The sequence below is a fragment of the Aythya ferina genome (genome assembly GCF_964211825.1).
Source record: "Aythya ferina genome assembly, chromosome: 1".
Taxonomy (NCBI): Eukaryota; Metazoa; Chordata; class Aves; order Anseriformes; family Anatidae; genus Aythya; species Aythya ferina.
Window position 1 is genome coordinate 30,822,757 of NC_140296.1, and position 27,950 is coordinate 30,850,706.

The 27,950-nt window shown below is 42.8% G+C and overlaps 1 long non-coding RNA gene across 1 annotated transcript; it reads left to right on the plus strand.

Moving 5' to 3' along the window:
- LOC311441764 lies at positions 1-27,950 on the plus strand. Its single transcript, XR_014696204.1, has 3 exons — positions 1-210; positions 23,899-23,955; positions 27,506-27,950. It is a non-coding gene; the product is annotated as an uncharacterized lncRNA (long non-coding RNA).

Below are 27,950 nucleotides of genomic sequence, written 5' to 3' on the forward strand. Positions count from 1 at the left end.
AGAGCCAAGTGGCAGATGATGGACACCCCAGCTGCTTCCTTGGCCAGGAGCGTGTTTAGTCTAGGATGCAGCCTGGATCCTAGCAGGGCTGGGAAAGGAGATGACAATTGCAAGAGAAATGGGGAGAAGGACCCAGACTCCAGCCACGGGGAAGGAAACCTTCACCGATAAAAGCCCTTTGAGCATGGCTGTGCTCCTCAAAGCCGTCCTGTAAGTAGGGTGCTGGGGGACTCTGTTGATGGTTTGCTGGGTGGCCCAGGAGAGGAGAGGTCCTCCAGAGAGGTCATCATTTCAAGGGGTGCTGGGAAAGGAGGGATTTATAGTTCTGAGACCAAACTGCCAAGCCAAAAGGGAAAGGGGCATCTTGATGTCCTTAGGCCAGATGTTTTCATTACAAGGTATCAATAAAAGCAGTAGCTTGTAAACAGAGCTAACTTGGTACAGGAGCATGAGCAACAGATATCTGGTCTCTAACAAGGCTAAAATATTAAGGCAGAGCAGCATAAGCCCCTGGTAGAAGTTCCTGCTATAAACTGTTGGGACTGTTTCTGTTGTTCCCCAAGTAAGTGTGGGTTTAAAAAAATAAATTCCATGGACATATGAAAGGAAAACCAGCACGAAAAGTTGAAAAACAGTAAATAAGTACAATAAGGGAAGGCATGGGATCCTTGCTAGGATGGGAAGGGGAAGGGGAAGGGGAAGGGGAAGGGGAAGGGGAAGGGGAAGGGGAAGGGGAAGGGGAAGGGGAAGGGGAAGGGGAAGGGGAAGGGGAAGGGGAAGGGGAAGGGGAAGGGGAAGGGGAAGGGGAAGGGGAAGGAGACTTCAGTCGCAGGAAGTTGTTAAGTGGCATAGTGACATGTCGGAGTAACTGCAATAGCAGACCCAGGGTTGAAGGAAAAAGCTAGGTTTCTACTATAGCAGTACAAACCCTTTGGACACAAATGTATGTATATATTTAAAAACTGGAACAACTTGAACTCCAAGAATAAAAAAATAAAATTAATAAACACCAGCTAGATTTTTTTTCTGGAGCAAATAGTTCCTGCTATTGCTTCTGTGTTGCTGGAGAGATTAGCAGGGTATTTATTGCCTTTTTACATTCATACCTTGGCTTCAATGTCTTGGTTTGTAATGTCAGACCTGGGTAGTTTCATTGCTCTGTGTCAGTCAGCAGGAAAGGAAAGCAGCACAATAACAGGCATAGCAGTTACAGTGGTTACATGTACTTAAGTAACCGTCTGGGAAATTGTAAGGGCTGCTCCAGCCAATTAGGAGTATTAGACCAAGCCTCTATTTAAGCTATAGAGAAGGTTTGTAAGTTGTCCAGATTTTTGGTTTGGGGGTTTGGGTTTCCCCTTCATCCCTTGTATTAACGGCTTGCTAGGAACTAGACAGCCACAAACTCACAGAAATGTTTTTCATCATATTCCAGTGAATAGAAAGCATTTGGCAAACATCAGGAGCAAATCCAGAGAGCTGGCTTGCAGTTCCTGAATGTCTAAGCCCCCTTTTACATCCCCACTCAGCAGGGCAAACTGTTCCCACCTCAAGCTGAGCTGGGATTTGTGTGCCAGAGATGAACTGAGGAGTGTGAGCTGGGAAGTGGCACCATCAAAAAGGATCTTGGAGAAGGGATGCTTCCCAACCACTTTTTCTGCAAAACCTTGGGAGCAGGTGAATCCCCTTCCTCCCTTGTGTTTAACAAGCAGAGGATCTGGGGCTGCTTTAGCTTCACTTTCTGCCAGCTACACTGGGGTGTGAGCATTGCCAGCTTCTTCCATTCTTCCTTCTTCCATTTTTTCATTCTTCATTCTTCCGTCTTCCACTGGGAGAAGGGAGAGACAAAACGAGCATGAAACATGGCCAAATAGATAGGACTTTCAAGTTTACAAAGCTGCCCAAGCACTCGGCTCTTGGAAGTCATTCAATCTTTGCTGCCATCCCCATGGTCCCAAAGAAGGATGGTGGTCACCCATGAGTGACAAGGGGGTCCTGGCCATGGCTAGGAGGACAGTCCTCATGGAACCTGAGCAGAGGCATCGGCAGTCTCTAAGGTGCTTTTTTAATGTATTACATTACAAAAGGGAGAAAGCAATTCTGCAGATATATTGCAAACCTATTTTAGCCTTTTAGAAAATGCAGAAGTTTAAGAACAGCCTCCACCTGCAAAATTAATTTAACAACATATCTGCATGACGTTTTGTGGAAACCTGGTGGCCTGTGTTGCCCAGCACTCATTGGAGTGCATTTTTGACTTCCTTAAGAGCACAGCTACTTCATCTCCGGGTAATTAGGCAGTCGGAAGCTCCAGCTGGGCCTAAACAAACATCTTTTACTCTAACAAAGAAAGTTATTGTCTAACCTTTCAGGACACAGTTTTCTGTAGTATGCAGTGACTCTAATGTCTATTAATTATTTCTAAATGGTTTAAGCATTATCTGCCTTTGGGTAAATTCTTTCTGTATAGCATAATCTAACCTGTGGGAGGGGAAAGAAAAAAACAACAGTGTTTTGCCATTTCATCTCCCCATACGTAACAGATTCTTCTTTTAATCATTATCACCTTCACCATCACACATCAAAAGTTTAAGGACTTGGAAAAGGTTAGCGGGATGGTTTCCCGGACTCCGTACTACGTGTCACTGACTCACTGGTTTTAAAGAGCCTAAGTGTGTGAGAGCCTCTAGGGTCTCACCTCTCCCTCCAGCAGCAGCAAGAAGGGAGTATGCCTGTTTGTTCTTTGCCTTTACAACTATTTAAGTATTGTCAGTGTTCTCAAGGTTGTGGTCACGAGGCAAAGAGTTAGGCAAGATTTTACTTTGTGAAGCTACCAGAAAAACTGCATGAACAGACAGCCTGGAAGCCCCAGGACATACTATACCTCTACTTGTGTAGAGTATCCAGTTTTGTCTTAAAGAAGAAAAATACCCCCAGCTATGTTGTGTGAGCCTGTAGGATTTACTTATGCCTCCTTTGCTTCATTTCTCTAGAGTCAACCCCAGCCATACTCTGAATTTTATACTCACATGTCTCTCCATTAGCTGAATTGCTGCTCTTCACTGCTGAAAGAGAGCATTAGAAGTATCATTAAAAATAAAATAATTTGGTCATATTTTTCTTTTCTATTATGACACCATCCTTGAAACCACAGACTCACGGGAAATGCCATTTGCTTTGGCAGGAAAGAATGATGGGAGAAGACAATACAGATCAATAAAACCCCTGCAACTCACAAACTGGTTTCAGAATGAGAAGCTAAACTCTTCTTACAGTTACACAGATGAAAAGAAACTGAGTTTGATTTCTTAGTACCCAGCAGCTTTGTGTCCCTCAGACATAGTTGAAGCAGACAGAATCAGTGTACCAAATGTTACCTGGTTGGTTGCAGAGGAGAGGTTCCCTGTTTACTTCTGTCAGTGTTTATTAACACTTTGCTAAGGAGACAAGTTGGCCCGTAAGCTGGTCAATGCAGTGGAGCGCTGCTGAGGCCGGTGTTTCAAAAATCAGAACAGCGTCTTTCAGTTTCCTTAAACCAAAAGGGTTTCCACCTTTTCATGGGAGTTTTCTCTTGAAATAGTGCAGCCACAAGGGTTCCCTTATGTGACCATAAAGCACCAAGCACATCTGTCAGCACTCAATAAATTCAAATTAATAATTGGTCCTCAAAGAGCTACATACTGCTTCCAAGATACCTCAACATGTGGGCAGGAGAATGGTCTCCCCACAAAGAATGGAACATGTTTTTGCTTAATGGGACACTTATAAACGAGGTTGTTTTTTTTTCTTCCCCCTATGAAAGACTATATTTATAGCTTAATGCATGCACCCAGCAGTCAAGTTTATAAAAAAAAAAAATAATAATAATAAAAAAAATAAAATAAAAGAAAGAAAAATAAAAGAAAAAAATGCTCCTATGCAGTGTTTACAGTTTATAGCAAGAGTGGGAGTCGCATAGGAGAAATACAAACAGGCTTCATCTTTTCCCTTCTTTACCCAGTATCACTTGAGCAGGGAGGACTACAAAGACCTGAGTCAACACTGACTCATCTGCTGGGTCCTGAGAAGGGATTCACCCCCACCAGACACACGCTTCTCCTGGGAAGGGCAACCTCTTGGGGAGTTGCCTTGTGGTTGCACAAGGAATGACGCATTGATTCACCACCTCACCCGGCTTGCTTAGCTCATCCAGCTCCTCAGCTAGCCCTCCCTCTCCTTCCACCCATCCTGAGGCTACTTCACGCTCCCTTCTCAGAGAGCTTTCTACTACCAGTCTTGGCAGGACTGATGGGATTGTGTTTCATTACAATATGGCTTGAACGTGCCCAGGTCCATGACTTTGGCCTAAGTTAGGTTTGACTCTTCACATGGCATTTCTACTTGTCTACTACCTTTAGGCCTCCATGCTGGAGGCTTGATGTGAAAGAGCGTGTCACTGGGGTCTTTGCACCTCACAAAATGGAGTGTTTGTGAGTTATTTCATGTGGACCTGTCCCAGACCATGCATACTTCAAAGCATAAGGACAAGGCACTGGTCTAACCTAGCACATATCTCTCTCACATCCCTTCCAGCCAATCTCAAGGCTTTCATTCCCCTCAGGGCAATGGGTTCCTCTTGGCAGCATGGTTACTGCAGCAAGACAACGTGCAGTATTTCCATGTCTCCTTCTGAGCATCAGGAGGTAGTTACATGGCTTGGTGCAGACCATACAGGCTGGGCCATGCAGGCCACCATGGCACACAGAGACAGATATGGCATGTGACAATCTGACTCCCATGTCCAGTCAAGCACTGACACCATGTGAGGGATATCTCATCATTCCTGGCATGAGAGCAGCACAGCCTTGCCTCCCGACAAGACACCCTTCCAGAGAAGTGTCAGGATCTCACATGTTACCTTGTAGAAACAGCCATCCCAACCTGGGCCCTACAAAATGATGAAGGTAAACAACTGGGTACCTGACTAGAGAATAAACCATAATCATCTGACAGGCTACAAGGGTGCCAGAGCAAATGTAGACCCTGCTAAAGCATGCTTGCTGGGTTGATATCTTTGAATGTTCCTCAGCATAGGTTTCCAGGTGTGGCCTCTGGCCAAATCCCAGCTGAGCACAAAGATGTGACTCAGAAAAGGTGTTTCCATGAAGGAAGCTGAGCTTGTGCTGGAAAGGAGTTAGGACATGTTCAAAAAGGTGCCCTGCTCTTGGAGACTGGGGGGAGCCAGAGGTGTGAGATGCCTCATGTGCACTTGCTTACCTTAAACCTACATTTCCCAGGTCAAACCAGATGTTTCTCCAGTCTACCTGCAAGCCTGTTCAAATGACATCTCTTTGGTATATAGGAATGGGATAAAACTCAGAACTAAACAAAGAATATTTAGAAAGCTCTCTGTGCTTTCACAAATGAGAAAAACACCTGGCATATCTGTATTTTCAAGTACCTCTTGGAGCAACAAGTAGGAGAAACAAATGCACCTGCATGTTTTGATGCTTCTCTGTCTCTGTACCCACTCTTGAACTTCAACTGTTGCTAACCTCAGCAGGACATTGCTCTGTCAGCTCTGCAGAATTGAGCAACTTCATTAGAAGTTAAACAGGGCTGTGACCTAAACAGTAACTTTCCTCAGGGCTACAGAACGACAACACCAAATCCTAACCTTCTGCCCCTGTCTTGCCCTGGGATGAGCTAGGATACCTTCCCTGTGATTCAACGCTTTTGGATTCTTATCTACAAACACACAGAACTCATGGGAAATGGGTCATGGGCCACTATTTAACCCATTCGTCTGCTGCTCAGTTGTGATGGCAGGATGATGTGCTTCTCAAGTCTGATCTTAAAACCAAGAGCAACAGGGTCTCTGCTATCTAACCAAGGTATTGGATAACCCCATTCTCTTCCCCTTCGCAATTTTTTTGCTACCAGCTAACCATTGCTGCAATTTTAATATATCACTTCTTGTCCTGCCTTCAGTGGCCATAGAGAGCAATTTATTCACTTGTTTTGGCACAAATCATTCACCTGATTACAGTCACGAGGCAGTTCTTAAGTTTCCTTTCTGTTTTCCCTGTATCCCCCACTCCATACAAAGGAATGACTTGAACTTTCAGTCTTTAGAGAGGTGAATTTATTATTTTATTTGTGGGATCCAGCACTTCCTTTCAATAAGGAACCAGTAAAATACGAGTGAGAGGAGGTCCTGAAATTGGCAATGCCAGTGGTGCTCCACAGGACTGAGAAATCCCCTGCTGGGGTGGGGCCACGACAGCCCCAGAGTCTCACAGAGCAGGTGTGTTCTGAGCTGTGTTTAGAACCAGGATGTTTGTCAAATCTCAACTGGAGGAATGCTCTGCATGTGGGGAGTGGCATGGAAGAAGTCACAAAGTTCAGGTGTGAATTGAAAAAAGACTGAAAGGCAAAGGGAAATTAAACAATTGAAGCTGGAACAGTGTTAAGGTTCACTGCCTGCAACCCTGACAGAGAGTGAAATCAGGGCACACCAAGGCACAGAAGCAAGATCCATGTCTCCTATCTCCGTATGTCTACAACAGAGTTATTTACATTTGAGTTAATCACTGTTGTATCCTTGTTGAGTCAATGCCCAGGAGTACATGGCAAATTTGGAAGGTATTTCAGATGATGTGTATTACCACTTTTAGTTGTGCTTATTTTTCCTGTTGATGTTGTGAGGTGTAGGATGCCCAGATATAGATATTATATTTCTTCAGAGGAATCTGACCCAGAGAGATTCCCTTTGGATGAGAAAACTTTGATGTCATTCTTAAAATGCTCTTCTCTGGGCCTGTCTTGTTCTATATAGGAAAGGAGGATGGTTTTCTTGCACCTTTCCTCATTCCAAGCTCTCCAGGTGTTGGTGTCACATGGGACTAACCTTCTGATGGAGGTCTGAAAACATCCATCACAAAACTGAAAACTCTGGCTTGTGTTATTCATGAGCACAGATCCAGATACAGTAGTGAGGAGGGTTTGGACATGCTGCACCCATGCGTCACATCCTTCCCATGATGGCAGAGCCCTCCCCAAAGGGTCTTTCCCCTTCATCTCCCATGAAAACCTTGTGGAGACCATAAGGTGAGCTGTGGCTGTCTTACAAACTGCATGCTGTGGTCTCAATATCTCCAATGTACTGTGATAATCCAGACTGTCAGCATGCTATCAAATTTCTTCAGAAAGAGTTACAACACATATCGATAGCTGTTTGTGGGGACCTTATAAGGGAGGGTAGGAAAGGAGAGGAGAAGGGAGCAGCAGAAGGAGGAAATGGAAGAAAGGCAGGGCCTGGAGGAACAAGAGAGGCTGCAGGGGCTCCTGCTCCCTTTCTGCCTTGAGAGATGCTTCACAGATGTCTTTTGAGACAGTTTAGGCCACCTATCTTATCTCAATCGCATAGCAGGAGGGTTGCTGACAAGCAGCACATTTCCCAGTGCTTTGTCCAGGCCCATGTTTACCACTCATCCTCTGGGACTCCCACTCTTTCCCCCGGGAGGCTTAGTCAGCACTCCAACAGACTTTGCTGCTGCTGGGGAATAAAGAGAAAATTGTCCTTTGCTCCGTGCTATTACTCCAAGTTTTTCATCCTGTCCTGTCCTCAGCAACTCTCTCCTGACCTGATGTTTTCTTTCTATTAACTCCTCAGCCATCATTGTTTCAATCTTTGGGAGTACTGGACACTGTTTTGAAAACACGTCCTCAGGACCTCAGAGGTGTTTACTCATTTCTGCTAAAAAGCAGACTTGAGGAGAATGACGTATCACTTACACAGTTCAGAGGCAGGGCATTTCCCACATTATAAAAGAGTGGACTGCAGCCACAAAAGTTGAAACGCCACTTTAAAATGTTGCTATTTGAGGGGGAGGATTGCTCATTACTGTTAAAAAGTTCAAAAACACTAAGTTATTAAAAAAGCCAAAAATAAGATCCCCTGGCAGTCTGTATATGTTTCAAAATGCTGATGGTTTTAGAAACCCTTTTTAGATACGAGAATCTCTGTGCCAGACTAAGATTCAGCAGTAAAAACAAGCAGAAAATGGAATAAACATTGTGATGGCAAAAAAAGAGAAATTGTTGCAATAACGTACTTTTCCTGGAAAATTAACCATAACAACAGTGCTGGTGAATCATTGGAGTTTTCTGAACCATAACAGCTCCAGCTTATAAACATGATTTTGAAATCTTACAGTATTATTATTTGCACAGTAGCATTGGCAGTAGCTATGTAAAGGTTTTCTGGCATTGAAAGAAATTTCTCATAAACACCCTTATATTTTTCAATGCTCCTCAAAGAATTACATTAAATGAATGGAAATTATCTGCCTAAACTATTTACAAATCTTTAAAAATCTTCTTCCAGCTCTATCATGTGCAAATATTTGTAAGCTATGAGGCTGTTCTGGAGAAATACAAAGCATAAGTACTCTTGTGAGGAGAGGACAGCCTCATAAATCAGATTGGTGCGAGTGAAGAGGGAAACCCTTTGCTTAATGCATTGTCTTTCAGTATCAAACAGTGAAGATTGAGTAGAAGAGGTTTGGGTCTAAAGGAGATATTCAGCTTTCACCCCCCAAAATAATTCCTAAATCCCAGTTTAGGTGAACTTCATAGTTTTAAATCATAATCATCCAGGTGATCTGCTCTAACCCCTTTGGGGAACCACCACCAAACCATGACACTACCCAGAAGGATGCTATGCTGTGGGCAGAGACCCTGATGTTCATTTGGGGAGTGAGGATGGAGGTTTATCACTGCATCTTAGATGTGCTCACAAATCGTGCCATCTGAATATGGCATCTAACTGCAGTGCAAATCCAGACTGGGCTGGCTGTTACCATTACGGAGCAGTGGCTTTCATGAAATAAGTTGTGGTGATGTGAGAGCCCCTGGCTCAGTTTTCACCTACATGCATGGCCGCAGCTGGTGGTAGGCAGCATTCCTGCAGACAATTGCAGCAGAAAAGGCTGGATAGACATGAAGGATTAACTGTTCTCACTCTGCCTTTGACAAGTTCCCTCTGGATCACAGCTTTTGGCACATCTGTGCTTCTACAAGCAGTGGTGAAAGTATTCCTGTAATGTGATATCCATCAGGAGCTGTGCCTGTGATCACACACACACAAACATGTGCACACTCTCCATTTCAAGGTAATCTTCCCTGTAGACAGCAGAACATTTCCAGTAGGGTCTAAAGGGCCACTTGCTCCTACTACATTGTCACTACTGGGGAAATCCTTGCTACTACCCACTGGCTGAAGGATTATGTCACCAGTGCTTCAAGGACTGGACACTGTTTACACACGAGGACTCAAACTTTAATATTTTTCAATATTCCTGAACTAGAGATTCTTTCCTACATAAAGGAGTTTTTGCTCCAGTATCCACTGCATTTCTGAGACTAAAACTAATAATGGTTCAGTTCAGTCTAGGAATATAAGTAATAAAAATTTCAAATTCTCATTACTGAGTTATTTTTTTCTCATTTTGGTGCTACTGTTCCACTCCTTATTGCCCTTTTCACTTTTTAAAATTTATATTTGCAAAAGGGAAAATATGCTGCTGTGAGCCTATGTTAGTTTCAGAGTCATACAGATCTCTGCTGTAGATATCCACCAGCTTAGTTACCTGACTCAATGGAACTGATGTGAATCTGCAAGAGTGATGTTAAGACAGCATGATTCCTGGTAGTGAAGGCAAGGAAAGACACCACTCTTTCCCTCTTAGCTCAAAAAGAAAATGAAAGATCGAAGTGACAAGTCTAGAAAACATCCTGCTTACCCAGGAAAGAGAGAAGCAGACAGTGGCAGTGGTTTGGGTGGTGACCTGGCCAGACAGGGATAGGAAGAGAAGGAAATTATTCCTGTAGCTCTTGATGTTCTTGGAAAATGAGTGTCTTGGTAAACTGTGGGGTTGATGTCTCCACTACAGGAAGTGTTGCTTCTTGCCTCAAGAGGAAGGTCAGTCAATCATTCTGGAATAACATAAGTTTGCCCTGAAATCTGCCAGATTATCTTTTTTCATCAAGTATTTCATTGTATATGATGTGCATATGAGGAAAAAAAAGGGGGACATCACATAATCAATATCAGGCCTGACATCACTAAGTGACCTTTAGCAGTCTGGAACAGAAAAGATCTCATATCTTTGCAAACCATTCTAGTCTACAAGAAAACCTTTCAGAGATAGGGGGATACAGACTAAATGTCTGGCTCGCTGGCCTCCAGAATCTGGTAGCAGACAAATGTATCTGGTATTTCAAGGAAGCTAGACTAGATCCTGGAGGTGTAATCGCTCTATCAGGCACCTTGGCTGTAGGAAAGCTGTTCTGCATATGGCAAAAATGGAAGAGTCACAGCCAGAGTCATCCTGGCACAGGGTCCACATACAATGTCCACTCATGAACCCAACCCAAACAGGAGAAGAGGGAGTGTGTAGCAAGGCCCAGCTATAGTTGTGTGTAAAGTAGATGTGCTTGCCAGCTTCAAGGAGCATGGAAGAGGGACAACTGGCTCTCTGAGTTGAATGATAAGGGGCCTAGTGAGCTAGTTTAGGTTATACGGTGACTGTCTGACAGCTAAAGCTGCATAAATGGGATCCCTCTCAATGCCTACATGGTTAAGGAAAATATGAAAATGGACTCTTTAACATAGCTGATAATGATATAATGAGATCCAGTGGCTGACAGCAGAAGCCTGGCAAATTCAGACTAGAAGTGAGGAACATTTTTTAACCACAGAGATAATTAACCATCGGAAACATCTACCCAGGGTTGTGGTTGATTCTTCCATCACTGACAATTTCCAAATCAAGATTAGATTGCTTTTCAGAAAGAGATGCTCTTTGCTTCAAGCAAAAACGGATGAAGGAAGTTCTCTTGCATATCCCTGATACAGTTTAGCTTAGAAGTTACAGCACAGTAGTTAGGACAGGCCTAGAGGCTCAAATAGAATAAGTATTTGTGTTACAGAGATATTCTTATTCTGCATATGCTATGGGAATAGTGAAGATACAATGCCTGGAATCAGCTCTATTGTACATCCTAGCATATAGATCCAGGCACAACTCACTAAGGGCAATTTCCTTCAGAGCTCTTGTCAGAACATCACTGAAATATGATATTAGCTCGAGTTTCAGTTTCTAATGGCAGCTTAAATACTCCCAAACACCAGCTTAGTTTCACTTTAATTGTATAATGATGATCTCCTTATGAACATGCCTTGCAATCATTTTCTTGCATAACAGAGGAACATAATAAAGTCTGATGGTACAGACTGAGTGTCTTCTTTGTTTTCCCATATTGCAGCAGGAATCTAGGGGGACCTGCAGATGGGAATGGATTCAGAACTGTTCTGCTTCCTCTATGCATCTATACTTTAGTGTTTCCTTGTAGCTCATTAACAATATCAAAGAATTTTTTAGGACAAAGTCAGCAAAATGTAATATCTTCCCCTTCTCCCTGTTGTTTTTTAACCCCATGACTTCCAGATGTGTGCTGAAATGCATTGCAAAGAAATAAGCAATGATCAATGTGAGAATTGTTTTAGATGCTATTTTTAAGGGAGGAGGATCAAAAACCTTAGAGCATAAGAGCAAAACAGCCCACAGATAAGGCTGAAATCTTTTTAGTTACTCATTGAAAGGTAGTTCCTAACAGTTGCAGTTAATCATACAGCTAAATCAGTAACTGCTGTTACTGATAGGCTTTAGTTCATTATGAGACTTTCACTACGTTAGCTAACAATCAACTCACTCCAGGATCTGCTTCCCAGTTCAAGATTTAAATTGGCAGCAGAGTTAATAATGCAAAATAAAGTTTATTAGTAGAGTTAGTATAGCTGTGATGATCTGAATACACAGACCAAAAATATTTATAGAAAGTAGTCACAGTTTTTGTTAAGCCATTTGTTTTTTGAAAGATTTCTTTGGCTTAAAATTTTATATTTTGGTCTGAAATGGAGTGTGGTTTAGCTACCTTTAGGGCACTCAGCTTGTGCAGTGTAACAGCTTAATTTGGCTCATACTTTATTGAACACATCACCTACAAACACAAGAAAATAAGAGTCATGTTTATGCATTTTTCCCTACTGCCACAGTTCTGGAAGTATCAGTCAACAAACCTTCATACTATAAAATAGGAACTGGTGAGCCTACAAACACCTCACATATTCTGCTGTTATTTGTATGGCAAAGAGTCCCTGGTAGGTGAGTCAAAGCTCAGAGCTCACTTATCCGGGAACTGCAAATTACCATACACTGTACTGAGCAGAGAGCTGTTATTCTAAGAAGAGTCTGAAAAATCCCCAGTTCTTAAAGTAAATAAATCAAAATAGCTATATCAATAAGTGGGGTTAATTATTAAAGCCAAGTAACACCATTAAAGAATGACAGATTCCCCAGAAGGAGAGGCTTTGCCTTGCTTGAATGGACACAGTCTATAAACAGCATGACACCCAAGAGTGGTTTCGTGCTAAGCTTCAGTCACTCCCCATTATCTCTGGGCTTCTTCACAAAGTTCATTGTTTATATCACTCTGCATAACAGCAAAGTCACCTGAGCATTTCCAGTATCACAACTAAGATCTAGCTCCTGAAAACAGCTAAACCTGTGGGGCACCTTATGCTGCAAGACTCACTGACCTGGATCGGCAGAACGAGAGGACACAACTGATCCATTATGTCAGAAACTGTGCTACGTCTTGTCAGCATACACAGGCTATTGTTTTTTGTAGCAAATTTAAACAACCTCCCACTTTTTCCCCTTGTGTTTCTATTCCCGTGTCACAACACATTTAGCTAAGTCTTTGTTCACTTGGGGGAATTATTCCACAGACGACATTTCTCTTCTCCTGCTGGGAATGGTGCCTGAGAACAAAGCAATCGGAAAGGCTGAAACCTCAGGCACAGAGAGATTAGTCAAGGATTGGTGCCACAGCCAGGACAAGTGTTTAGTCATCCCGACACAGCCCACTGAGCCCTTGACCAATAAGTTCCAGCCTTGCTTGTTGTCCTCACTGAGGAGTACAAAAATATATGAGAAATTCAAGCTCTGTGGTAGATGTCTGAGTCAAGCACTTGCCACATGGCTGTCACACCCACTGGTGTTTGGTTTACTCAAACTTAATAACTCTTCAGCGTATTACGTGGATTACGGAAATGCTGTAACTTTAGACGGGCTGGCAAAGCGACGTATTGCTGTAAAGTACTGTTCTGTAATCCCTCCAGCGGACACGGTGGTCTCTTGATCTATCCCTTCATACTGTAGGTTTGTGGGTCTCTGCCCACAGAAGTATTTCTGACGGAATATGTGATGGTGCCTGGCCAGGTCTATATAATAATTTCCTTTCCCATCAGAAAGATTGACTAGTAAGGGATTTACTTTCTATGTGAAATAACCATTCTGGTTTCACTCTTTTTCCTAAGCTTGGAAAAAATCTGTCAGGTTTTTATAGCATGTGTTTAGAGAAAATTACCCTATTTACCAATTTGCCAAGCATTTTTTTATCTGAAAACTTTGACACTTAAAGGGCGTGAAGTTGTATCCTTTTAGAAGATCATAAAAGAAGACTTCATTTTGTTTGGATTTTCAGCAACATGCAATTTCATCCCACCCCGTTCCACGTGAACCAGCATTAATGGATGATGTTGTAACAACCCATGCAGATATTGTTTACAGGAAGAATGGAAAGTCCCCAAGCTTCATGATCATGTTTCATGATCGTTGTTTTGTGAAGGCTACACATTCAGGAGACTGCTTTAGTAATTTAATTTAACAAAAGGTTTGAAGTCATCAGGGTACCTCTAACAGGAATAATTCAAGCAAAAATAAGAACCTGTATTTTGCCTACTATCCTTCACAATGTGTATGTTTGTAACTATCTATCTATCTTTATAGTATCATATATATCCCATAATACTGTACCACCATATATTTATTTATTATATTAAGATAACACTGAGTAGTAAACAGATTCTCTGCAGAGACTACAACCTAATAAAGGCAGGAAAGATAAAGGAGAAGAAAGCATTGTTATGTCTACTGAAATGAAGCATAAAAAGATTGACCACTTGTTTCCAAGCCATCTACGAGAACTGCCTGACTTAGATGCCTCAGTGATTGCAATGCTTAAGCTCAAAAGAGGAACAAGTTTCTCAGCAAGCAGGGAGCCAGCTCCCAACTTGTTATGCTGCCAGTGAAGACAGGTAGTAGGGGATCTGAGCAAAGGGTAACATCACTTGCCAAAACAAGAATAAAGAAATGAACACTGATTTCTGTGTCTTCACCGAAAAGCTAACTTCATACCTTGGAGGTTATGTTTCTGTGACTGCTGAGCCTGTGAGCTTGGCAGAAAAAAGAAAACAAAGAGCAAGTCGAGTGATCCGTCTCTGGCATGCTGTCAGGAAAGCATCATGTGCGTGGACTGGGAGCTCTTTCAAACAGATATCAACATATGAGCAATTTTAGCTGGGCTCCTCCAGCCTGACAGAGTGGTTATGGCAAAACAGGAGCTGATCAGAAGGCTGCTACAGTGAGCTCTGAAATGCCATTCACCAGCTGCCTTGTTAGCAATGATGGACAATGAAGATGATGAAGGGACTGGAACATGTCTCATAAAAAGAGTGGCTGAGCTGGGACTGCTCAGCCTGGAGAAGAGAAGGCCCAAGGGGATCTCATCCATGTGGACAAATAGCTGATGGGAGGGAGTAAAGAAGAAGGAGACAAGCTGTTTTCAGAAGTGCCCAGTGACAGGACAAGAGATGATGGATACAAACTGAAATACAAGAAATTCCTGTAGATTTTATATATATACATATGCATATATGTGTATATATATATGTATATATATATAATCTAAAGGCCCCAGGATGAAGTGAGAAGTGCTGCAGCAATGTCATAACTTCACTCCTGCTTACAGCATTGCCACTGTTGCCTTTTATTTGCTCCCCTGAAATGCGAACAATGTAAATAAGGTGGAAACAAGAAGGGTCAGCACCCTTGGTCAGATAAATAATGATGTTTTGAATGCAGCGAAGACATCAAAAAGCTGTGGGAGCATGGGAGGAAGGAAGTGGCCTTCCAGAAACTTTACAAACAGCCCTACATGCATACAAATATCCATGTGCTTTAGACTGGTAGAAAACAATTTGTTAGAAACAACTGCTCATCAACAGGGGCATGATGCAAAAAGTGTCTTGCTCAGATTTCCTAAAATGCTGCTTCGATGTAATTTGCTGGCTTTCCTGCTTTGCAGTTTTCCATCCTGCATCTTGTTTAGCTAAGGGGGATTAATGAGAACAGCCTGTAGTCAGCTAAACTACTGCCTTTCTGGCAGTGTCTCGTGAGGAAGCTGTAGAAATCAGTAAACAGAGCTGAAAGTATGGGTGGCCATGAGCTGCCTTTTTTCCTTTTTTTTTTTTTTTTTTTTTTTTTTTTTTTGTCTGCTTGTATAAAGGAAGTAAGAAGTGCAGCAGTCAGCCCTGTCAGACAGGGGAGATATTTCACAGGAAATAACAGATGGTTTCAGGCTCATATTTCTCCTGCAGAAAGCAGTGCCCAGGTATCTTGAAAAATGGATGCTTCAAGCTAATTTGTCTCTCTTTTTGGTACATTGAGGTAAAGTATAAAGCACAGAGAAAAAAAAAAAAGGCCTAGTCCTTGCTTGTTTGTGTTATTACACATGACCTTTATTTTGGAGGACAGTGGATGACAAAGTTTGAGGTTTCTGAAAGAACAGGTATGGGATTATTTTTTGGCTGTAATCACCAAATCCAGGCTGAAGGGGTCCCTGTCTGTATGTTTGTCTGGAAGGATACAAAGCAGCAGAGTCCCTAAGGGACTGCCTTGCCGGTGTGTTATCTTTAACTACCAGAGAAGTTACCCGCCTAGCTTCATTTTCACGTTCCTCCCCCCTGTGCACCTCCTTTTGCCCCCTCAGCTCCGACAAACCAGGGCTCAGGCATATCTCCTGCTATGGCCAACCAGAAGAGCTTCCATGGAGAGATGACGTGGTAGCTAAACTGTCACCACTGGCAACTGGGTAGAGCTGTCAATCTGGGCGAAACGAGTGGGAAGAGAGCGTTATCACAGCTTGCCTACTTTGTATGGCTGCAAGCTTCCCAGGAGGCTGGCAGCGCCTGCTGACCGAGGAGGACGTGCTCCTTGCCTCAAAGGAAGGTGGCTCTGGTGTCTCAGGAGCTGACCGAGGCCCAAATGCAGCTCTAGAGACAACCATGTAGTTAGAAAGGAATTTCTATTTTGGGTGATGTGTGTCAGAACACGGCCCATGTGAATGGTGAGCAAGAGGAGCTCAGCATGTGAATTGCCATCAGTGGCAGTGGCACGGGGCCAAGCCCAAGGGGCCGAGGTCTGTCCTCGCTGACTTATCACACATTTTGGGACAGTCAGGAGCAGGTGCAGGTCACTGGTGGCACTGGGATGGTCATTTCCCCACCCATGACCTTAATGCCTGCCTGGTGACCTGTCATTATGCCCTCCCGGTGACAGAGGTGGTGACAAACCCCAGGAAGGCCTGGTGGTGGTCCAGGCCTGCCTGCCCTCCGGCCCTTCCACCCACATGGGGCAGCTCTTGCCACCTCAGAAGTCATCATACAGGGCAGAGGGCAGAAAGCCTAAATAGCTCACACCATGTGATGGGGACAAGGCAGGATGTCCGGGCTGCCACATGGCTTAGGTGTTCAAACCCAAGGAGCTGACAGCCTCTGCTGGGAAAGGGGCAGGAGGGGAGGACAGCCCGTAAGACAGACACACCACCCTATCTCTTGATTGATTGTCTTCCTTGGGGCTTTGCTCACTGATACCAATTTAAAAGCCCTGCTTTCACACTTGGCAGGTCGCAGAGATGCAGCAGCAAGGAAAAAAGCAGCCCTCCAGCATGTCCTGCTGACAGCTGGTATCAGATGACTTTCAGTCATTCCCTCTCCTGCTTGCAGCTCCGCTGGGTGCTTACTCATACAGTGCTGCCTGCTCCCTGCACTTGTCCCATGGACATAACTGGAGAGGTTTGCAGGTGGAGGCACTGGGGAACACCACAGCCCAGTGCTGCATGAACCTCTTCCCCAGTACTATTACTCTTCCCAGATTTCTGCTGTGGTGGTGTCTTTGCTGACGGGCCCATCACTGCCTGTCTGCCCATTCCTAGGAATAGTTTTCCTTTTCATTGGTCTGACAGGCACCACATACAAATTGTATAGCTTGTTGATAGTTGTATTGATTTATTATTATTATTATCATCATTATTATTATTATTATTTGATTCACTGATTTTGTCAAATGCTTTGGGAACCCATCAGTTCAATTTGGGTTCCCCTGGGTTTCATGCTGCTTCTTTTAGCCCTTTTACTCAGTCCTGTCTCTTACCTTATGGCCAAAAGCAATAGTATGATGTTACAGTCCATTTCCCTACCTATTTACATCTACCACACCACCTCCACCCAGTCTAAGAGGTTTTTCACTCTAACTGACTTATTCCCATTTTCTTTTCCGTTCTCTATCTCTTCTGCCCTCTCCCAGGATGAAGTTATCCGTAGATCCATGTTAAAATGGATGGATTCAATAGGACTTTGCAAGGTTCTGTCCTGAATCACATTTACTCAGTACCTTTTTTAATAAAATAGATGAGGGACTAGAAAGGCCATATATTAAATTTGGAGATTGAAGTGAGGGAAAATATTTTTAAAGATAACAAAATTAAAAAAAAAAAAAAGAGTTAAAATTTAAAATGACCTTAAAGACTGGTCTGAAGGGAGAAATCCAAATGGCATTCAACAATTGCAGAAGGTACTGCATTCAGGCTAGAATAATCAAGTGTGTGTCTTCATGGCTATACATTTCCCTTGGCTATACAGTGGAAATCTGATCAATAGCAGTTCTGAAGAGGAAGATATGAGGGTAATGGTGGATCACAAGCTGACCCTCAGTCAAGAATGTTATGTTGCTGCAAAAAAGGTTGGCATCATACTGAGAGGAATGTAGCTTGTAAGGTGCATTAAATAATCCTTTTGAAGCTCATTGGTAAAACATCAGCTGGAATATTTGGACATCATATTTTAAGAAATCCTGGAGAAGAACTCAGGGGAATAGACTAAGTAGTCTTCAAACACTTCTGAGAAGAAGATATAATCAGTATGTTCTTCTCTGCACTTGGGAAAGAAATGGGATGTTCAACACTAGCTCTGAAAAAAACATGTTGAACCTCTGAGTGGGAGATCTATGAAGGTCCAGGAGCATCTGCTGCTGGAGATCTTTAAGAACAGGTCAGACATATATCTGTGAGAAATGACCCTGACAGGGAGTGTCCTGTTGTGGGGTGAAGAGTAAGCTTCTTCTTTTCTCAAGGCCCCTTCCAGCTCTAAAGTCTGCTTCCTGCCCAGACATGCACCTGCATCCTCTGTCATTACCCCTATCCTGCTTGCCCGCCACTGCCTGACCTCACCCATCCGTGTGCAGGAACACATTTGCCAGCTTCCAGCAGGTCACTGACATCCAATTTCACTTTTCTGCATCTTCTTTTTCTCATTCCCCATTTTTTCCCTTTCTCTGATGCCTTTTCCCCTTGCTTTCCCTCAGCTCTTTCCTTCTTCCCACCCACATGGATCCTCTGCCCTGTCCCAGCACCTGACTCGTCCCTCTCTTCAGAGAGATGAGACAGGAGATGGTGAAGGTCACTTTTCATGGTAGTTCTCATGAGAAGGAGATGGATGAGAAATCTTCACTCCCAGGTCTCTTTGTTGTTGCTCCAGAGTGTCTGCAGACTTGGGTATTTACCACTGCTTTGGTTATGCTCGGTTAAGACTTGGTAGCTCTTTTTCCAATCTCCTGAGGACATTTCTTTGCTTGCTTTTGAAGAGGGCTTTGCTTCTGTACCCTTTAAGCTTGATGACTAGGCCAGATGGGCTGAATGATTTAACCCAATCTCCATTCTATTTGTCTCATCTTTTATTTTTTTTTCCTGTGCTTTTATTTTTTATTTTTTATTTTTTCTTAAGCTTTCCACATGTGCCTCCAACCCAGCCCAAACCCAGAAGACTTCAATTCTGAGAAGTGTTTTTGAGCACACAATGCTTAAGGACTGGGTTTAAAATTAAGCCAGATGAGCAAACATGCCCATAAAAGGAGTGCTCGGTGGGCCAAGACCATGTGTAGAATTGCAAATCCGCCCTGGGATTTTGATTCCAGTAACAAACCCATCTGAGATTTGCTCTTGCAGTTTACACTCTCCTCCGAAAACAAGCCTATGGAGAGCATGATGCAGCAGTTACCATAGCAGCCGGTACAAGAAGAGTCCATTAAGTGATCGCAGTCCCGTCTCAAAGTGAATTAACAGGCTGCAGGTGAACTTTTGCACCTCCAAAAATGTCTCTTGGGGCAAATACGTTGTTGTGTGTGGTGGAACAAGAAAATGCCGATGGGTTGCACTGATTCGCTGCTGCATTGTTATCTTTAATTGTGCCTGTGTGCTGATTTTTAAAAAGTACTGCACACGCTTTTCCTTTTTCCTGTCAGGTGGTTTTTCTGTGTGTATGTGTTGTGTTTTTTTATTTTTTTTTTAAAGGACGAGACAAAGTACCCCAGTCAATAACTAATGAAATGAGTTTCAGGCCTCCCTGCATTCTGCCACAATTACATTGTCAGCCATCCCAGGAGAGATGCTATTATCTGTGTGGGTGTGGAAAATGATCTATCACTATTAATCATTCCTATTATAGTAGCAGGTAGCACTCCAAACATATCAACACCTCATTATGATGGCTGTTTTTCACAGATGGGAAGTTGAAGGTCCACTCGTACACTCAGGACATAAGGAATACATAAACAGACCTGGGAGGTAGAAAGAGGATGATTACCTTGAAAGATTTTAAAACACAACATTAGAGATTTATAAATAGAGATTTATAAACATTAGAGATTTATAAATAGAGATTTGAAATCAGTTTTGCTTTCCTCAGCACCCCTGTGCTCCTTCTCTCACAAATTTATACAGAAAAAAAAATAAAGAACAAAAAATATCAACAACAACAACAAAAAAGAAGGTTAAATTAAGTTGTGTTACCCAAACAGCAGTGGTGATGGAAAGTGAGGCTCTCCCTTGCACCTGAGTGCTGTCTTATTCTGCTTCCTACCCCAACACTGCAGTACCAGAATTCCTCCATCAGCACTTTGTAAGGAGTACTTAGTGGTTGTGGGAAGCCAGATAAGATTTTCCCAGCCTCCCCACTCCTCCATTACAACCCTGGTGTTGTTTCCATTACTCTGAGTGCTTCTCTTCAGTTCAGCCCCATGGGGGAGACCAAAGGTGCAGTGACAATGTTGGTGCTGCCTCCTCAGCTGGTGGGGCTGAGGTCGGTTTGGAAGCAAGGATATCCTTCTGTGCCCTGCTGCTGATCGTGTGTGACCTTGGGAACATCCATCCACATCTTGGATCCTACTTCAGGTTCCAAAAACAATTTGCATGATAACATTGATTTATATCCACTGCTACTGGGGAGAGCACGGTGGGACCCTAAGAGCACAGAAAAATAATCTCCTTTCTCAGTGTCCCCTCACCAGTGCAGCTCCTTAGGCATCCAGAGACATGGCAGTAGTCCCTGAATGTGGCAGGGAGGAGCTGGTTCCTACACACAAGCTCCTGATGCAGACCTTGTGTGATTTCTTCTATTTGTCTCTGTACCATACAGCTCTGTCCTATTTATTACTGCAACTTCTGACAAGCGTGAAACCATCTTTCTCAAAGGCAAGGTACAGCCACGGATATTGATGTCTTGACCCACAAAGGATGAATTTGGGTCAGAAGACCCAGGCTAAAATAGCAGAATGGTTATTTAATCCCATCTTGATGGTCTTCCAGAAAGTCACTTAAAGCCTTTGAATCCCTCCACAATGACAAGCATAAGAGCCACAAGAAGAACTACTAAAAACTTCCTGTGAAGGAAGCTAATGAAAAAACTATGATGTCTGGGAAAAATAAAGCAAACAAACAAATAAAAAATCTCCCGCCTTCCAGAGAGAGTTCAAATTGAGCTTGACCTCTGCAAGGTATCGTTTGGTTCCTGTTTGCTGCCAAAGTACAATGAGGTTTATATTTGGGCCCCACCTTTCAGTGTCTGGGTCTAAAAATATAACAATGAACTTGTGACACAAAGGCCCTGTCTCACGGAGAAGCAGAATTTAGATTTAGCTGCAAAGCACAAATTCTCCGCTGTTTGAGGTAGAACTAATTTTGAGTAGGTGGACGGCCTTTTTTTTTTTTTTTTTTTTTTTTTTTTTTTTTTTTTTTTGCCTTTCTATTTTTAGGTTGCCAGACTTGGGAGGATTACATTAGGATTAGGCCAGACTTACGCAGCTGTTTGTTTTAAATGATCATGACTACAACCATTTTAAGGCCCTTGTCACCATGGTTACCTCGATGCTGTTCTCCAAGGTGTCTGAGCCAAGACATGGCTGGGAGGGAGCGTGGGGCTACCCGGGTGGGAACGTGCATGGATGTCTAATCCATAAATCTTTCCTCTTCCTTGAAAGTGCTGAGTCTCAGCTCTGTGGATAGGAAAAGTATGTGAAGGCTTACATTTAGCCCATGCTCAAACACCACCAAATTGACTGCTTAATGATCCTTAGCCAGCTCTTGCTTTCAAATAAGAAAAAAAAAAAAACGACTTAGATGGCAGTGGGGAATATGGAGAGGAAGGGCAAAATGACATTTCAAAAGACGATTCAAGGCCTTCCTTTTAATGCCATTTGAAAATTTATTCTTAAACCTAATGCCATTTCTCACCGCGCTGTAATTCCTTCTGTGAAACCCACCACCCATGCCTAGTGGGAGTTAGACCAGACGTATTCTCAGTTTCTCAGCAACACACTGACTAATGCTGAGGTCTGCATGACTCTGGCTCACTTGTTTCATCTTCTCTTTCCAGAGTTCACTGCTTTGTTCTCTTCCTGTTTTTTTTTTTTTTTTTTTTTTTTTTTTTTTTTTCTTGGAAGCATTTCTGTTTCCCCTTCTCCTTATTTAATTTTCTTTTTCTTCTATTCCTAATGCATTTATATTCTTAGTGATTTTCTTAATAGTTGGATATGATCTTGCTGATTCAGTGGAGCCCCTCAGAAAAGGGGAGGAGTAGGCTGGATGTTTTCTTATTACCTTTATCCAAGAACTAGAGTCTCTTTCAAACCCCATCTCACTCCGTGGACCCCATGGGAGATGCCTGAGCATGGATTCTCTGTTTGTGTGCAAAGGAACAGCTCTACGTCAGCTGGCTCTTCTAAAAAGATGCCTTAGATGATTTCCCCAGACCACTGCACCGGAGGCTGTGGGAGACAGAGCATTTCCAGCAGGGAGACACGAGGGCTGCTGCATGAAGGAGGGACCACTGGAGTGATGCTGCAAAAAGGTCACACCATGGAAACCTATCTGTGAAAGGACACAGCCTCCGATCCACTCTGTCCCTTTCCATCCAGCAGATCCATACAAATCTTGTGGTACTCCTGCGACTTGGTCATCTGAGCTAGCTACCACCAACCTGGCAGTACCTCGTGGTTCCCACTGGCAAAGCTAAGGGTGAGGACCCCATCAAAGACAAGTCCTGGCCCCTCTCACCTTCCCCAAATTACTGGTCACACATGGCAGAAGAGAACTGACTGGAGAAGGGGGAACTTGGCATTGGGACATGGTCTGCTGCTTTCTGGGCTTGGTGCCATGAGAGCTGATGGGGAGCACCAGGCAGGCACTGAGGGTGAAGGTGGCCTTTGGTGTGGTTAGGCTGGGGACAGAAAACAGCGGTGCTGCACTAACACAGCTCTCAAATATTTTCATGCATACAAAATTGGAGTTATTTCTCTGCTCTGAAGAGCTTCCCACCCTCCACAGTAGTTTTCTTGTGTACCTTTACAAAGCAGTGAACTCATGCTCACTACAAGATCTGTAACGTTGAGCACTGGCACATATATTATGCTCTTCTCTGTTTCACTCTTGCCATTCTCCCTCACAGAAACCCCAAGGCTATTTGAAACAAAAAATGTAGCTGTCTGTAAAATGTGGTATGTGAAGGCAGTGCAAGGGCAACAGGATTTGCTTGTAAATAAAATCCCAATCCAAAAATTCAGTAGATGTTGTATTTTTGTGTAGAGAAGTCCTGCAGCATGTTTGGACAGCTGTTGCTATTAAAACTTTTGCCAAGTCAGTTTAAAAAAGCCACCTTCTGACTGTCATTTTCCCAGCTATATAGGAAAACTTACACATACTTCAATGCCAAACTGAAATCTTCTTGGAGCTACCTTTAGAGTTACTTTCAAAATATTCTAAACCTTTGAGTAGCATTTGCAGTCATTTTACTTTACCTTTCCTGTTCATTCTTACTGTATTTATTTACCTTAAAGTTATACAGATTGTTAATATATTAGTAATATACAGTCTACATTTCTGTGTATATCCATGTGTGTATCCTGTTTCATTTATTTTTCCTTCCCCATGAAGCTGATATAAAATATCTCACATTTTAGATTTTTGTTTTAAAAAGTATTTATTATAAAATTATAAACCTCAGAACTACAAAGGAAAATAATATTTGCTGCCAAAATGGTCACAGGGTGAGCTTCATTCCCTGTACCTGAACAACAACAGATAGATTTGGTACGTATTCATGGTTAAGAAAGATCTAATCATCAGTATCTTACCAAGGCATGCCCTGATTGTGCAACAGGCAATGCAGGCTTAATTCCACTGGAGACCCAGGGATCTTTGCACTGGTAATGGAGGCAGAGGGTGCAGGAAGACATGTCCCCAGGCTTTTTTCCACTGTGTCACTCAAGTCATTCCCTCAGGGAGCAAAGTTTATTCTTACATTTTCTGAATGCTAATAATATTGCTCTTTCTGTTTTCCTTCAGACTCTTCCATCACCAGTTGCAGTGCAAGAATATAGGGCAAGGACCCAGAGGGAGGAGGTGAGACTGCAGCTGAAGGCATCTGAAAGCATATTGCATTAACTCTTCACAAGCTGAATAAGTTAAAACAACCTCAGTTTGACTCTAAATTACAATGGCAAAGGCTGCCTGTCTTCATAATATAAGGTCTTTTCTCTTGGCTCCATCCTGAATATTTATTTCCAGTAAACACTTTTTTTTTTTTTTTTTTTTTTTTCCCAGATATCCCTACAGTGTAACTATTCATTCCCAGAGAAAAATAATACAAAATCTCCAGAAGAAACCCCCAAATATCCCATACCGTAATAGAATGCCAGACATAGCAAGATTATTATTATTATTTTATTTTTTCCTGTGTTAGAGCTTTGGAGACCATCATTTTGTATTATGTATTTGCTGCTAAAGAGAGTGGAGTACAGGTCAGGTAGCACCCAGCCATACTGGGGCCCTCTCTGGGCTCTGGCAATCATCTTCTATATTTGCTTTGAACAATTTCTTTGCACAGTCTCCCCCAGTTTCCCCAGATGTGGAATTGCATGCATAGTGTGTGCAAACTTCTATCGGTCCTCCATGGAGGGGCTGAGATGTTTTGCTCACCCTCCTCTGTGGAAAACAGTATGAGCAGGAGGATAAAGGGTTGGAAGGCTTTTCTGAAAGCATATAATCAATGTGGTTTAGATCTGAATCTGGGGAGAAACTCCTTTTGGCAACAAATATTCTACTTAATGTATAAATAGCTATTTAGATTGCAAAATACTCTTCATAAGTTATACCCCTGATTTGGCCTGAGTGAGAAACAAAACGTGGTCTTCAGAGTGGAAGAGAATCACATAAAATGTTCCCTTGATGGAGCTGACATGACCTTGGCCCCAGAAGGGGTTTTCTGCTTTATGACCCACCAAACTAGCTTACCATGTGGTCAAAATTACGCTAAAGATTTCTGCAGTCCTTGTGTGTACAGTAAGATGTTCTTCTTCCAAGGGAAGTAACTCATCCCTCGGAGGTGTTTGTGTTACCATCACCATGGCAGCTAGAAAAGATGAAAGTGTGACACCCCCCAACTCCGTCCCCCACCCCACCCCCAAAAAAACTGTTAGCTGAGGTATGGATGGGCAGTCAGTTTGTAAAACCATGCAGGGACTGTTAAAGGAAATGACTGTTCTGTATTAAACAAACCTACCAGAACTCCTAGTGCTGTAGCCTAAAAATAGCAGCCCTAACGTCATTAAGTGCAATTTTTATAACCCCTGTTAAGGCAGATATCAGGAATAAGGGATCCTCCCTTTGCCTGACATGAAGATTCACTGTTCTGCTTTCAGGGGATCTTGTCCTGCAGCACAGGCTGTGTCCAAGCAAGGCTATTTGTAGGAAGCTGGTGGCCTCCTCTCCAGCTTTTGACATGGGTTTGATGAAACTTGGCAATGAACAGCTGTGACACTCATCCTGCCTGAGCAGGGCTGTAAAAGTGAGGCTTCAAATGGACCAAAAATCTGAGCCTATGTAAGTTTTCAGACCTGGAGACAGCATTTTGGATCCTATTCCAGTAGACTTGGTTCTTTTTTTCTAACTTGGTTTGGAAGAAACTCCTTGGTCTGCTAGGATTATCGTGTCATCCCACATGGGCAGTATCTTTGCTGTGCTGCCTAAAGCAGGAGAGCAAACTAGCAGAATTCCACAGAATTTGCTTTCAGTAGAAGGGATAAGTCTGTATTTTCCATGGATTACGACAGAAGCCTGATTATTAGCTAGAAAAGCTACAAATTTCCCACACAAATATTCCATTAAGGCATGGTTTGTCCTTAGATTTGAGCTATGAGTCCCCGTCTAAAATTAAATTAACTCTGGCTCAAAATGGTGTGTCCCCTCTTGTTCCCAGCTTTGGCCATAAATGAGTCTGGCAGAAGCAGTAATGTGAAGACAGTTCTCAAATCCAGTTGCAGACCTCAGGACAGACAAATTTTACCTCTTTTGCCATCACGTTTGAGGCAAGAGGATTTGCTTAAATCACTGTGAAATATTGCTTCATCTCATAAATGGAAAGCTGTGTAGAACAGGCTCCTGTATTATTAAGCAGAATAAATATGGCAAGACTCTTCCAGATCTTCCTCTTTACTTATTTATCATAGGCTAATAGACAGCATTCTATTTCCCTTGGTGAATTTAGGGATTAAACAAATAAAGCTCAACACCACAGAGTCAGATGAGGACTCGCATGTTAAACATTAACAAGCACCCAGCCTTTTCAAGTGTCTGCTCATCGATATCTCTGTGGCAGGCTTCAGGGCTTGCTTTTGCACGTTTTTAGCACACTACATTGAGCAAACACGGCTGTAACTGATTACCAGGATAAGATTCCTCTGGCTTTGTGGGAGCCAACCTTTCTCTCTAGCAAAGGCAGACTGCTGGTTTAATGTCTCGCCATATCTTACAGCCTTCCTGGTACTTTGCCTCCACGTGCTTATAGCCTCTGTTCACCTCAGCTGATCATTTGTGCTTTAAAACTCCAAAGTGCAATTTATCTCTCATTTTCTGTTTGCAGACGACAGTGCAGGACAGCTTTTTAATGAAAATGGAGTAAAGGCAGCAAGGAGCCTAGCTAAATCTGAGGTTCATTAGGGAACCCTGTAGAGGGGAAATAGAAACCCAGTGCTCCTGTGGCTGCAGCTGCCTCCAAATCACTAATATTTTCCCGTTTATGTGATGTAAGGAAAAATGGAAGGAAGAACAGAGAGATCCAAGGAACAGACAAGGCAAGGACAAGTGAAGATGGTCACTTGCTCACTCTACTCAATCTGGCCAGTACAAGTCTGCTTCAGGGTGGTGGACATACACATTAATGTGATACATACACATTAATGTGATGGTAAGATCATGAGGCCCACTATTCCATCCACTCTGGTTTAAGGGAAGAGGAAATGCTCAAAAATCTGCACCATTTTTGTTGACATAACTTGCGACAGTACCCATCCTTAAAGACCTTTTGTCCACAATACGTATTCTTCACATACCTTGGTGTCCTTATGCTGTGTAGAAGCTTCAGTCTTCTTACACAATCCATAAAAAAGACACAGTAAAAAAGAAACAAATTATGTCAGAATAACTGAAAGCTTAATGGGAGCACAAATGAGGCAAAAGTCACTATATTTGCATTTATTTTCACTAGTTCTCAGATTTACAGGAGATCCAGCAATATGTAATTTGATAGTAAGCCCAGCTAGTTACAGTATCCAAGGAGAGTGAAAATCCCCTCAAATTGGATGAAACTTGATGCTGCCAGCATACTGCTGAATCCCCTCCAGTGCATTTCCAAATCACATTCCTCCTTTGGTCTGCTGAGTGCTGCCCAAAGAATCAACAGTAAATCAAGCAACCTGCAATATACTACTTTTTTTTTTTTTTTTTTTTTTTTTTTTTTTTATAATGCATCTATAAATTTCATGGAACTATGGATTTCTTTTTATGAAATTTAATTTGAGTCACTTGGGGAAACATTTCCATATCGAAGGGAACTCCTGGCTTTCATTGTACTTATCCGTTGCTTTTACTGAATTGCAAATGCTTTGATTTAAAGGGGCATGGCCGAGGGAAAGCCTGCCTGCTAACAAAAGCTTTAGGATCCATTTCCACTTGGCATGATAACACAGGGCAGCTGCTGAGCTGAGCCATCTCACGTCCGCCAGCCACTAGAGGATGGGAATGGTGAACACAGGCTTATGACTGGTGATGCCTTTTCCACCTCCTGGTTTGCTGTGTCATCAAGAGGACAAGGCAAGAGACTGGCCATCATTTCCAGCGTGACTGAGCGAGGGACAGAGCAACTGCCAACACCCCTTGTGCACATCTACCTGGTGCCAGCACCAACTTCTGCATTCCCATCCTAGGGTTTCTGTGAACAGGGCTTTTCAAGAGCTTGTGGGTCTAAGCGAAATAATTGGTGGCCAGTTTAAAGTGGGCCACACCTTCATGACACCAAAACTGATTGGAAATGACATTAAAAAAGTAAGACTGTTCTGTAT